Source organism: Gavialis gangeticus, unplaced genomic scaffold (assembly GCF_001723915.1).
Source record: "Gavialis gangeticus isolate Ggan-Ray unplaced genomic scaffold, GavGan_comp1, whole genome shotgun sequence".
Classification (NCBI taxonomy): Eukaryota; Metazoa; Chordata; order Crocodylia; family Gavialidae; genus Gavialis; species Gavialis gangeticus.
Genome location: NW_017729001.1, coordinates 33,705,316 through 33,714,493, shown reverse-complemented (window position 1 = coordinate 33,714,493; position 9,178 = coordinate 33,705,316). Strand labels below are relative to the sequence as shown.

The following is a 9,178-nucleotide window of genomic DNA, read 5'->3' as shown; positions in this document are numbered from 1 at the left end:
TAAGCTTGGCTGTTTAGAATGGCTAGAGATCCACCGGGCAGCGTGGAAACAGAAGAAATACTACAATGCCAGTGCTAAAACCTAATGAGAAATGGAACAAGCTGAGACAGAAGCTTAACAAGAAATACTAGACAAGTCCCCCAAGAAAAACTACATGCAGTATTGGAGAGGAGCTGCCAGCCATCTCAGCAGCCTTATTGATCAGGCCCCGAGAAATAAAAGGAGGCCTTTGGAAAGTAGATAAACGGGGAGATATACGGCGGGAGAGGTCCGGAACTGATGAAAACAGGAAAAAACACAGCTTAAATCACGGGGCAAATACACAAAAAAGAGGAAAGATAATAGGATTTGTGTTTATGGGTAAAGAGCAGAGCGAGGCGGAGGCGATCAGACACAACGGTAATTGAAAAGAGCCGGGGAAGAAATGGGATGCCGAGCGCCGCAGAAATATTTTCTTGGGACAAAGTGGGGTGAAAACCTGAATTAAACCGTCATTAATAGCAGTGTGAGACACGGTCCGAGGAAGGAGGTGGTGGGGAAAGCTGGGATGGAGAAGCTCCTGCTTTTGACTCCGCCGCACTCTTCGTCACAGGGTGTGTCTGGCCACCTCCATCCCCTCTCGGGCCCCGAGCCCGGTGCCGTCAGCTCCTCTCTGCTGCTCCGGCCTCTCTCGGTGAGACAGTCTGGCCAGGCTGGGCCGCGGGAGCAGACGGGCCTCGTGCTGCGGGCTCTGGCTGCTCGTGGCAAGGGGTGACAGTGCGGGGAGGACCGCAGCATGGGAGCTCCGCAGCAGCATCCTGGAGGTGCTCCCCGCGCTCCCAGGCTGGGGAAATGCAGGTGGGAGCAAGCACCAAGTCGGACACGAGCATCCACAGGGGAAAGGGGGTCGTTCCCCACCCAAGAGGGCACCTGGGGCTGGCAGAGGGGAGAGCGACGTGGCAGCCACTTCCTCCCCCCGGTCTTTCAGATCCCCAGGCCATAAAGTAGGGAAACGATACACAAATTCTCCGCTCCCCGGCCCCTAAATCTCAGCTGTCGCCGACGCGCTGCAAGACACGCTCGCCCACAGCCTGGAAATACGGTCCGGGCACAGGGATTTGTGGCCGCGGGGCTCAGTCTGTCAGCGCGCGAGAAGGCTCCCATCAGCAGCCGCAGGCCGGCCATTTGTCACCGCGGGCCGTCCGGGGGCACCGGGCTGCTGCAGAGCTGCGGTGGCCTGCTCCATAAAGGAGCCTGGCTGCTGTCGGGGGCATGAGGCCCGGTGCATGCCCCTGGCTGCGCTTCCGGCAATGCAAGCTGCAGGTGTGAGACCGGGTGCAGACCTGGCCATGCTGGGTGCCAGGCGGGGGCAAAGCCTGGCATCCAGGTGCACCCAGGACCCCGCGAGCATCACCGGTCCCCGGAGGGCAGCCGGGCAGTGCCACGCCACGTGCCAGGAGGAGGAGCAGGCAGGGATGGGACAGGCCCCTTCGCAGCCACCGGCCTATTTATAGCAACCCCGAATCTCGTCTCCTCGCGCTGCCTTCTTGCTCTCGCTGACAAGCGCTCCCCATGCAGCGGCTGCCATGGCAACGAGGCAGAGGAAAGGTTAGCGCTTTGTATGCACGCGATGCTAAGCGCCACACCGCGCCAGCCAGCAGCGCCGGTGGGCTGGGGGCTGCTCCGGGGTCCTGGCGTGGACCCCCGCAGCCGGCCCATGGGGATCCCCTGCTGCAGGGACACGGCACGGAGCAACCGAGTGCTTGTCGTCAGCTTGGTCCTCGTGCAGCTGCTGGAGGCATCAATGGGGGTTGCCGGGGCAGCGCCACCCCCTCTGCTCTGCCCGCCCTGACTCCCACGGGGACCCCGAGGTTTGGGGGTGCACCCATTCCCGAGAGCCCCCTGCCCACCCCTCGCACAGCCCCCGTGCATCACCAGCGCCATCCCCACGTCTCCCTGGTTCTCTTCGTGTCCTGCCCGTACGCAACACGGGGTCGTGCCGCCTAGCAAAGGTGGCAGCATGCAGGAGCCGTATGTTCACGGCGTTTCCAGCCGGCTGGAGTGGATTTCAGAGGGCCTCGGGCTTCAAACTCATGTGCTGCTGTCCTTTGCACACCCCGGGACAGGCCAGTGGCATTAGGGAGGAGGCCTCTGGCATTGCCTGGTCCCTTCATGCTCATCATCTCTGAGCTTGGCCTGGCAGGCAGCGCTGCCTCTCATCCCCTGTCCCTCCCCGGAGGAAATGTGGTGATAGCCATGCAGGAAATCCCTCCCCAGTGATGCCCTGAGAAACCAGCGTACCCGCACTCCCCTACGCACCCGGAGACTGGAAACACCCTGGAAGAGAGCTCACTTAACACTGCCCTGGATGGAGGGTATTTGCAGGACTGGTGAAGGGGAAGCCTTCATCGGCCGTATGAGCTTGGACTGCAGAAACCTGGCTGCAGACGGGACGCCGTGGCTGTGATCTAGGGTCATTTCCAACGGAGACTGCGCGGTGCTCAGGATGGGGGCACAGGGGACCACGCACGCAGGGCCCTTGCCACTGCAGGCACGCAGGGGTAGATGTCCACCCCACAACAGCACAGCTGAGGATGGGGAAGGAGCACCACTGACCGGCAGAGTGACCAGAGGGACGGCAGCGAGCGGCCAGCTGGGTCCACGATGGTTTTTGATCTCGTGTCCCACCCTGTGCTTTAAGGCCTTCAGGTTACCGGTGCCCAGGATTAGACACCAGCATCCCGGTGCCCAGCAAAGGGTCTGTGAAGGCTGCACAAAGCATGGGCCAGGTATTCTGGCAGGGCTCAGGATGGGGAGAGAGGGGGTGATATTTTGCTGCCCATTGCAGGTAAAGCTGGGAAGGATTGCTGGAGAGGCAGGGGGGGTTGCGGGGAATAGAGACCCTTCCCCAAATGCACGTGTGCGCATACAGGTGCTTCTCGCCTAGCGAGGATGCTGTCTAGCTCTCCCAAGCATGCAGTAGGACTTCCCTCCGTTGCAGTATTTGCCCTGCAATCACATGGGTGTCAAGGAGGAGAGCGGTCTGGGTGGGGGCTGCAGCCTGGGCAGAGTTAGCCCACGCTGTGTTCAGCTCAGAGTCTTAAAGCAGTTGAACCGCAAGGTTTTGTTATTCCAGCCTCCAGGGAGCAAAGAGTCAAATTAAAAGGACGAAGGCTTTGGCAAGGAATCAGCGGGACTGAGACCCATCTGGAGGCTGAGGGGTCCCCTGCGGGGACCAGGACAGCAGGGAAGTGGGGTCCAGCTGCCAGGTTCTCGCCACGTCCTGTCTACACCCAGGAAAAGTCCCCAATGGCCCATGGAGCGTGCAGCAGTGATGCGCCGCAGCAAAAAGACCTGGAGGAATGGGGTTTGGTATAAACAGTCCAGAGGAAGGAAAGTCTGGGCTGGTTTGGGCAGGGCTGATCCTGGTTGGGCAGGGGTTGGACTCGATGTGATCCTGCAAATCCCTGCTAGCCCCGCAGCTCTGGGATTCGGTGAAGCGGAGCCACGGCCCTCGTGGGGAGCTGGCTCTGCCCATCACACGCCGCCTTGGGAGCAGGGGGAAGGTGAAGGCATCTTGATGGAGTGGAGACCTCCTAAATACTGCATCTTAATGCAGCTGCCATGATCCCAAGTCTAATCCAGGATCAGCAGGGAGGCTGCTTCCAACCCCGGGTCATCCAGGGGCTTGTTCATTTAGGCATCAATGTCCCAAGTGATGCCCCTTCCCCAGGCAGGGTACTGCATGGTGCCTGAGAGCATGCCACGCTGTGGGATTACAGCACTGCAATGCAAGACCAGGAGCCTGTTTACTAGGTGGGTGGAAACTAAAGGGATTCAGAGCAATAGAGGTCCAGATGCACCTTGAGGGGAAAAGCGAATGAAGCCAACCAGCCAGTTCCAAAAAAGAGGAGCCAGGATTGACCCAAATCGTTGCGTTTCCAGAGGTCCCTGCAGGCGCACATGCTTACTACACACGTGTATATGCACACGCAACGAGGCAACTGGGGTTGCTCCCAGGAAGGAGGGAACCTGCCCCAGCCTCAAAGCTGCCAGCTGCCTGCGTGTCCCATGTAAAGGATGCAACATCCAGGGAGGAGGAGTTGTGTTTTTTTTTTAATAGGGCCCCATGGAGACATCAGAGCAATTTTCAAGGAGGTTTGAAGCCACCGGGAAGCTTATTAGATCCGTTCTGCGGAGTTAATTTGATGTTGGTAATCAGTGAGCAAGTTAAGCAGTTAGGGAGAGAGCGGCTGCAGGATGCGGGTCTGTCTGTTTAGCCTGCTCGTAAGCTGTGGTTACTAATGAGGGGCTCATGAATATGAATGAGCGATGATTACAGTGCGGAAAGGGCAGTCAGCAAACCATAAACTTCATTTTAATCTTTTTATTATCAAAGTCACGTTATTAATAGCAGACACTGCACCGAAACCGAGCTTCAGCCACCAGTGACGGGGCTGCCTTGCCGGCCCCCCCGGACACCTGGCCCCTCTGGACGCATGGATTGGGTTTGCTCGGTGCCTGCCAGCTGGTCACGGTATCTGGGCCTAGCCTGGCAGCGCTGCCTAGCAGAGGGGGACGCTGTTTGGAAACCGTTCAAGAGCTTTGTCACCCGCGCACGTGATCCTGTTTTCAGCAACTGAGACATTCCCATGTGACTTCAGGGAAGGCAACACGCTTCCAGAGCGAATTTCCCACGGTCCCGCTGCAGGCGAGCCTCCCATGTCACCCACCTGTTAACAGACAGCTGCTTCAGGGGAGGATTACCACGGCTGCTAGATCGCACGTAGCAACCCCCCAATTTTTTTTTATTTTTTTTTGTAATAATATATTTCGTGCTCCGGGTCAAATCAGCCAAATCAGTTCCAAATCGTATCAACGGAGCAGAGCTCAATCGTTCCAAAAGCCGCATCGGCTGAGCATCCTCCATCCCAGACCTGGGACTTCAGATGCTCCCAAATCCACTGGCAGGCATCCTACATGCAGGCCCGAGCTGGGAGGTCTTGGGGTTCGGTGCAAGCCTCCTCCATCCCTGCACTTGATCTTAGCCTACAAGAGCCCCCCAGATGCTTAGGACAGGAAGGGAAGACACTGCAGCGTATCATGACAAAGCGTGGCGTTACATGTCATCTGTGCCAGCTCCGGTGTGCAGGGTAAGCCAGCCTCCTGACACACACGTGTGTGTATGCACACACGTATGCTCACACTGTGCAAGCTAGTCGCTGCACCCCAGGAGCAAGGGTCTGTGCCATGTGCTCGCTTCACCCCCAGGTTGTGGGGAGGGCGTGCGCCAGTCCCTGCCTTTCTCAGGCCCCGTAAAGTCGTTTTCTTTCTGCTCTTCCTTTTGCATTTCCCTCTGTCTCCCCATTTAGAGGCTGTAGTGCCCAGACACACCGCCTGCCGCCAGCCTGGCCAGCCCGCTGCCTGGAAGGGTAAGGGCAGCGCCGTGACCCCCGTCGGGCCAGCACTCTCCCAGCCTGGAAGAAACACCTCATTCCCCACAAAGAGGACGATCCCATTGTCTGAGCATCTAATTAATTCTAATTATTTCCTTATGACATTCCTGATCCACGCGGCTCATGTAATGAGGCAGCGGTGCCCGTGTGAAATGCTGAAGCAGGGAATGTAGAACATGTTAAAAAATATTAATCTACAAATGAAAATGATTTTAATTGGATTCTGCCTTCGGGGTCGGGTCACCGTTACATTTTCAATCAGAGTTGTCCAGTCAGCAAAGCCGCCCGCGCAGCCTTTTCAAATTGAAACGGCGATTGGCTCGCAGAGGTTAATAGGAATGTTGGAAAATAAATAGGTTATTGATTGATAATAACAATAAGCTGACTCCAGTTCTACCTTCGTGACCTTCTCTCACCCAATCTGAGAGAAAACTCAGTTAGCATCTAATTATGGATCGCCTTACAATGCGATGTATTAATGAGAGCGCGGCGCTGGACCGGGGGCCGGTTCTCAGCAGAACTTGGCGGAAAGTCCAGACGCTGGTGGGTGCAGCTGGGCCGGGGCCGGGGGCTTCCCCCGCAGCATCGCTCACGGGCTTCGGGCCATCTCCAGGCCACGGGATGAAGCTTCCTGGGAGGACGCGAGCCCTGTGTGTAGACCCATGTGGGCTTCTCCTGACCGGCCGGGGGTCCCACGTCACCTATGTCACGGGGAGCCCAGAAAAGCCAGCCGCCAAGCTATTTCCTATGCTGATGGGAATTGGCTTTGCGTCCAAAGGGGCTCCTAACTAGTTCATAACCAGCTGGCATTGATTACGAGCTACACGAGCAGGCGGCTGGTCCTCACGAAAGCAGCGTGGCTCGGGGAGCGGAGGGTTTTGCGTGGGGCTGCGGGAAGGAGGCGGCCGTGAATAAATCACCGCTCGCACCACCGCGGCCTTTGTTCCGGGCTCGAGCGTTGCTTCTCATTCCCGACCCAGCTGCAGCCACCGTCTTATTGCACAAAGGTGGAGGAAGAAAGGGAGGTGGCTTCAGACACAGGGGAGTTGGGAAATGGTTTTTTAACTGGTTTCAGAGTTGCCTGGGAGTCTCCCACGAGACAGCAGCCAGGTTGCTGTAGGCCCTAGCTTACAGCCTTCCCATAACCAAGCGGTCCCAAATCTAGCACGCTGTCCACGCAGCTGGGCACCTCCACGCAGCACTGGGCACCTGCAGGCTCCAGCCTCTGTCCCTGTTATTACCCAGTGCCCAGCCTGGCCTGAAAGCATCTGGAGGTGCAAACTGCTCCCAGCTCTGGCAGCCTTATTTCAGCCCCCCCCCCACCAGTGTGGGGGATAGGGGTAGGTGCCATTCAGAGCGGATGCTTCACCCGACAGCCACGGAGGCAAGCAGCTTGCCCTGATTTCCTGGCAATGGCACTGCCTGTCATTGCTGCAACAGGACCTGGGTGCAGAGGATCTCCTTAAAATAGCATTGGGTTTGCATTGTTTGGGTGGTTGTACAGCCACCCCCTATCCCCAGCACCCAAGGGTGGGGTGCCCGGTTGCCACACTGGAGGAAGGGAGGAAAGGGACCTCTCATGCATCCACACATCCCGGATTTGGGGACCAGAAACACTGCAATGCTCGTGTCATAGGTGTATAGTTACGGCCAGGCGTTCCTGCCCAGCTGAGGCTGTTCGGGAGCCCTAGCAAGCTGGCCGAAAAAGAGAGAGAAGAGACAGCCTTAGGGTTCCAGTTTGCAGAGCAAATGTTTTGTTCCTCCTTAAAAGTGTTTGCAAATGGATGTCAGGGCTGTTTGGATGCCTGTGCAGAAGCTTCCCCCTACAAAGAAATAGAAAGGGAGGGGGAAATGCCAAGAAATAGCTGTAAATAAGCCCACCCATGGCTATGCTGGAAGCTGCCCAGCAAGAGCAGTGTCTGAACGGGGAAACTCCCTGCAAAGCCAGGGCTCGCTCTTGCCCCCGCTGCAGGGAGAGACCCCGCGCCACGCTGGCCACGCTGACCCCTCACCAAGGGGGCTGGCAGGACACTTCCCTCGTGCTCCTAGCACCTTCCTCCCAGAGCCAGGCCGGGATTCGGCCTCATGCTCTGGGCATCCCGATTGCAGCCTGGCTCTTCCCAGCACTGACCAGCCGGCTCCCTGCTCTGTCCCCATCGGCCGGGCTGGAGCAGGGGCTCCGGCACAGAGCACGTTTCGGAGGAGCGTGCTGTGACAGGTGGACGCGCCATGGACATGGGGCAACGGATGCCAGCAGGGACGGGGTCCAGGAGCCGCATGGGCTTGTCCCACGCTAGCAAAGGCAGAGGCCTGGAGCGCCGGCTGGCGATGGCTGCGGGAGCTGGGGCTCGGCTTTCCCTGAGCACGGCTTTCTTTCCTAGGGCAACAGCACCATCTGCTGCCACCTCCGCCGCCCGGCACCAGGCCAATGTGCCCTTGCCCCAACATGGGCGCCGCACAGCCTCGTGCCTGGGCAGATGCCTACCCGGGGCAGGGCTACCCAGGATAAGCCACACACCATCGCCCGCTTGCTAGCTCTCTAGGCAAGCTGCTTCGTGCTACCTCCCCGCCGCCCCCGTGCCCGGCGGGGCCCTCCATAGCCACCCCCTTCCCTCATACCCCCCGGCCTTGCAAAGCCGCAAGGGCAGCGAGGCTGGGACGGGCAAAGGTCCTGTTTGCCTCCAGCCTCCTGCTCTTGCCTCTGCCCTGCCCAGGCTGCGGGGCAGGGACCAGCATGTGCACCAGGGTGCATGGGTGCTGTGGGGGTATTAACCCAGCCTCAAATGGGTTACCAAAACTACCCTCCTCCAGCTGCTCACTACAGGGCCTGGGGGCTGCCCCATGACCTGGCACCCCCAGGAGGGCTCCTGCAGCCTGGGCAGTGAGGAGACCCCAAGCTCTGTGTCCTCTAAGACCCCAGGCCTGGCAGGGATGCACAGAGCTTATAATGAAGCCGTTGATTCTGCAAACCCAGCGGTGCCGAAGCCGGCGCGAGTCTCGGTCAGGGCCCGCCGGGGATGCGCCGGAGGTAGTGAGCCACGCAGGGTGTCACGGGAGAAGCCTGGATCCTGGCAGGGGAAGGGGGTCCCAACCATTTCAGGGGGACCGGGGAAAGGCTTTGCTAAAGGCATGCATGGAGATGCAGCCGCAGCAGAGCTTGCACACCCACGTCGCCAGCCTGACGGTGTGTGACACAGAGCAGCGCCGCGGTGTGACGCCCGTGTTCAACAGGTGTGCATGAGACACACTGACAATAACCTTCACCTGTGGGCTGAAGACAAGCCTCAGCAAGCGCTCGGTTGCTCTGGCTCAACAGCTACTTCCATGGAGGAGGCATCCCCCAGGCACCCAGCTCCCTGGGTCTCCTGCCTGGGGCCAGCCAGAGCTATGTGAGTGCCTCCCTTGCATGCTGGGGGGGGTCGTGGGGTCATGGGCTGCAAGGGGCTGAACCTGCACCCCGGGGTGTGCTCGCTGCAAGCATCAGCTGGAGCAGGAAGGGCCCCCAGCTGCTGCACGCTGCAAGGGGGGTAAAGAGCAGGGGCCGGGGGCTGTGGATCCAGGCCAGGCTCGCATGCTGCTCCAGGCTGACAGCTCCTTCATTGCCCAGGCTGGTGGCATTGAGCTCTTGGGCAGGGCCTGCCTCGGGCCGTGGCTGTCCTGAGGGTTGTCCATTGCTGCGATGCAGGCGGCTCTTCCTGCTGGCCCCTTCTCACCTCCCCGGGCCCGTGTGTCCTCCCGCGATG

General features: G+C 59.2%; 1 long non-coding RNA gene across 1 annotated transcript in view; it reads left to right on the top strand.

Moving 5' to 3' along the window:
* The first annotated feature begins 924 nt into the window (after window positions 1-924).
* LOC109290631 overlaps window positions 925-9,178 on the top strand; it is a 20,240-nt gene continuing 11,986 nt past the window's right edge. The window contains exon 1 of the long non-coding RNA XR_002095631.1: window positions 925-935. This is a non-coding gene — a long non-coding RNA (uncharacterized LOC109290631). The remainder of the gene's footprint in view (window positions 936-9,178) is intronic.